Raw genomic sequence first — 4,971 nt, 5'->3', positions numbered from 1 at the left:
ACCTGCGTACCCAGATATAAATACATTTATAAAGACTTTCTCTCTCTTTTGGAGTTTGACATGGAGAGCAGAGGCTTAAGACTTGCCCAGGAGGATAGCATGACTGTTGATAGAGCCATACTAACTGTACATAGCCACGGTGACATTTTTTAGTGTAACAGATTGCCCCCTAAAGTGCGAAGCTTGTAGTAGATTAGGGTTTTGTAAATCTAGGAAGGGTGAAGCGCTTTATCATTTCAAGGATTATCTCGTGGAGAGCCTGGTCAGAACCTGCAATTTTCAACACAAAATACATGTATAATATTATATCATCGCTGAGGTAGGCATTCCCATACTCAGATCAAAACTTTAACTAACAGACTAACTACTCTGATACAGGAATGATCTTGCAGTACATCATAATCATAGACTTGTGTAGACACAGTATGGACGCAGCCATCTGTTTATAATTGGTCTACTATATAATGAATACAAAACTCCTCGCAGCCTGGATGGTGGAAACTAGATCCAGGGTCTTCTTTTCTACTTCTCGAATTGGTACGATTCTAGCCATGCGAATAAATGAGTTGATGTCGAACATGGTAGAAACCACTTGATTACCAGTCGATGATGTAAACTGTTAACAAGTGTGAGAGAGACCACCAGTAATGTCAATGGTTCTCAAAGTACCCAGTACAATCCATGAGATGTGAATGAATGAGTTGATGTCGAACATTTCACGGAATCCTTCGATCGAAAGTCGATGATGTAAACTGACGTCAAAGGCGAGAAACCTGCCATTGATGCATGCAGACTTCAAGGTACTGACGATTTCTAAGTCAACTCTCTAGATAATGTGCTGATGTCGATAGAAAGCGACCCGTTGCAGGCAAGCCCACAACACGAAATCATAGTTCAAGTTGAAGAAATGTTGCTGTAAGGACTGACTCAGGGATGGTCAAAGATGGATGACAAGTATTTTGCATATGAATGGTTTATTTGCAGAGACCTCTTGAACACATAACGACACGACAGATGGCTTGGTGACGATTGACCCAAAGTTAATACCCAGAAACGGTTGAAGACTTTCAAAGTGGTTTTAATCAACTTTAAGACAAAGGATTTCCCAACCCAGGTGAATGTAAAGTGTCGTGTTCAAGAGCGGGTATAAGGTTCTTCTGTAACAAAGGATAACAAATAGGTTCATTCTTCTCTCTTTTCCCCCACCATTTCTGGCAAGTACCTCTTTATTTTTTACAAGCTTGAGGAGGATAACATATGCTTGATTATAAGCTCATCCTTCGGATGAGTCCAACTTAGTTTAGATTCGAACCCTAAGAAGGAGTGGTCCGTTCCTGTTTGTAATCGAACAGGTCCTTTACTGTGAAATTTTAACGAGTCCAGTATAGGAGAAACTCGGCGTTTTTCAATTTTAAAGAGTCTGAAAAAACTAAAGAAGACTCCAAGGTTGAACTTTTTCGTAAATTTGTGTCTCCCAAGCCCGAAAAAGTATAAAATAATACTTGAGAGAACCGCTTGATCTTGCGACCAAGGAGTACTTTCATGATTAGTGTCTTTGACCTGAAAAGTAAAAAACAATCAAGGACACGTCGTTTTATTTCCAGTATCGAGTTTGAAACGACAAAAACCCGGCAATCTTTTCCTGTTTTTACGGTCAGAAAAGGGCTATAAGGGGACCGTCTTTTAATTCCGTTTTAACGAGTGTAAAAGAAACGCTCGGCAATCTTTTCATGTTTTAGGAGTCAGAAAAGGGCTTAAAAGATGACTCTGATGGTTTCACTTTTTCGTAAGTTTTAACGAGTTCGAAAAAATGATAAAATTGTACTCATATGGCCGACTTTCAATTTAATTTATGAGCAGGAAAAGACGGAAAGAACTCGGCATTTTCATTTGTTTTACGAGGATGAAAGATAGCAAAATATTCTCGGGATTTTCATGAGTTTAACGAGTCTTGAAAATAACTGAAATTGACTCGAGATAGGTTTCATTTTTACAAAAGCTTGAAACAAAGAAAAACTATGCTTCAAAGTAGTTTCATTTTTACACAAGCTTGAAACAGAGAAAAAACTGTGCTTGATGCCCCCTAAGCATAACTGCTAGAGCGCATGCCCCCCCAGCTTCATTTCATTCAACCAGTTGGATGAAATGAAGGTTGAGTTACGAGATCATTGAAAGACTCGACCTAAAACTGTAAGAAAATTATGCAAAAAACTGAAATAACTAACCTAAATAAACAACTTAACATTTACGAGATCTAGTCAAACTCACAACTCGATTAGAGGAGGATTTGTTTCATTTTTTAACGAGCTTGACACAGGAAAATAACTATGCTCGGATTCGGTTTCATGTTTAGGCAAGCTTGAAACGAAAAACTATGCTTGTTATAAGTTCACACGCCCCCAGCATAATGACGCAAAACGAGGTACATGCCCCCCAAGATTCATTGCATTCAATGAGGTGGATGGAATGAAGCTTTACTTTCAAGATCTTGGAAAGACTTGTGGGAGTTGTTTCATTTTTTAGCGAGGTTGACACAAGAAAAGAACTATCCTCAAAACTACTCTCTACAATCTACCTAAAAAACTTTACTCTAAAAACCTTGATTCATTTTTTAACGAGCTTGACACAAGACAAGGAACTATGCTCTAAAATCCTTGATTCATTCTTTAATGAGCTTAACACAAGACAAGGAACTATGCTCATGACTACTCTCTACAATCTACCTACTTAACCTACCCTTGTTTCATTTTTTAACGAGCTTGACACAAGACAAGGAACTATGCTCAAGAAGTTCGCATGCCCCCAGTATAATGATGCAAAGTGAGGTACATGCCCCCCAGGCTTCATTGCATTCAACCAGATGGATGGAATGAAGGTTTACTTTCAATATTTAACTTGAAAAGGGAGTTGTTTCATTTTTAAGGAGGTTGACACAAGAAAAGAACTATCCTCATACCTGATTCATTTTTTTAACGAGGTTGACTCGGGAAAAGGAACTTTCCTCGTACCTGATTCATTTTTTAACGAGGTTGACTCAGTAACAGAAACTATCCTCGTAAACACTGATTCATTTTTTAACGAGGTTGACACAGTAAAAGGAACTTTCCTCACAATCCTACTTTCTACAATCTACCTACATATCCTAAAATCTACCTGATTCATTTTTTAATGAGGTTGACTCAGTAACAGGAACTATCCTCTACCTGCTGATCATGACTTCCAACTGGAAGAAAGACATGTCAATGGACACACCTTGATCATGGCTTCCAAGAGGTCTTCATCAGAAGGAAGAATAGTTCTTTGGAAGGAACACATGTCAAGGGACTCAAAAGGGATAAGAACATCGTGTTCAAGTAATCCCATAGAGTTTTCCATGTCAGTTACCGGATCTAAATCAAAGGAAGATGAGCAAACAGTGAGAGGCTCACTTACATCGGTAACTGAAAACATGGGACCAGTTGCCACATAATTAACCCGTGGCAGGGTAGATACCACTTGAGAATCAGGAACATTCAGGGCTGTCATATTATTGGTGGTTGAAACAAGACTAGGGAATGAAAGCTGGTCTACAGTCACAATACTGCCATTGTGAGGGAAAGACATCACGCGAAAGAGTGTCGATACGACAGCTTTCATTGCATAAACATAGTCTCGCCCAAGGAGTAAATTGAAATCCAAGGGACCTCGAACTACCATAAGATCAATACAAACAGTTTTACCTTCCAAGGTAATAGAAAACTTAGGAAGGATCCCTAAAGGTTCGCTAATGGTTCTGTTAAAAGCTTTCAGATTCTGCGTAATAGGCGCAAGCTGAGGGGAACCCAAAGCTTTCCAAACAGTTGAGGATAAAATACTAACAGAAGCACCTTCATCTACCTGAGTACGATGTATGTCCCTACAACTAGCCTTGACAATGATTTGGAAAGGGATGGAGGAAGGAAGACGAGGTTCTGTCAGTCTATTCCAATCAAAGGAAAAGACCTCAGTACTTGGAGGGGGTTCTGTAGAAACAGATGAAATGCCCCCCCGCATAGGAGAATCTGATGTAACAAGAAGAACCTGAGTAGTATGAAGTTCACTCTCTAAAGGGAAAGTGGGATCGACCGAATGTGAAATTGAATCGATCACTTGATCAACTAATAGATCATCAACTAGAGTGACATGAGTTTCACTCTCCAATGGAAGAGTGTGATCGACTGTACTTGAATTTAGATCAATCACTCCGTTAGTTGACGGTAGGTTGGGAGAAAGTTTACAGTAACCAGTTGGAAATTCTTGCTGTGGAACAGTAAGGTTTTCCAACAATGTTGAGGCTTCATCCATGTGAGGGCAAATGTGAGTTTGATGACTCCCTTTGCATAACTTACAAGGAAACCTAACTTTACCCTTTTTCCCAGGAACCTGACTATCACTGGTTGATGGATCAATGGAAAGTTGATGAGATTTTTCTGACCATACTTCCAAGACCTTTGGAATACCAGGACAATTGACAAGGAAGTGGTCACCCTTACAAAGCCTGCAAGGGTATTTGGGTTTACGATGCATGTCGGAGTTTTCCTCAACACAACTAACACTTACAGCCATGGTTGGTTGGTTGACTTCTTTCTTATCTTGCTTCTTCTTCTTCTTCTTCTTCTTCTTCCCTTTCTTCTTCTTCTTAGACACCTGGTTACTAGCATCAAGACTTTTACCAGGCGAAGAGGAAGAAATGGAGGAAGAAAAATTAGGTGAAGAAGGTAAAGGATCAACAAAAGGTTGGTTATGTTGAGATGGTGAACTCTGTTGAGGTGAAGCATTCAGTTGAGATGGAACAATTGGAGTACTTTGGGCCAACGAAGTTGAAAATAACCATATCGGTAAACCTATTGTAAATCCAGGTAATGACAAAGTAGCCATATAAGGAGGACCAACATTTCCAAAGTAAGGAAAAGTACTATGATTCTCGTTAGGAGGGGTTCCTAGGTTGGTAAA

The sequence above is a fragment of the Pinus tabuliformis genome, chromosome 8 (genome assembly GCF_031772625.1).
Source record: "Pinus tabuliformis cultivar Carrire ecotype Pingquan chromosome 8, CPIR1, whole genome shotgun sequence".
Classification (NCBI taxonomy): Eukaryota; Viridiplantae; Streptophyta; class Pinopsida; order Pinales; family Pinaceae; genus Pinus; species Pinus tabuliformis.
The sequence above is the reverse complement of the archived record's forward strand: the minus strand, read 5'-3'. Positions refer to the sequence as shown.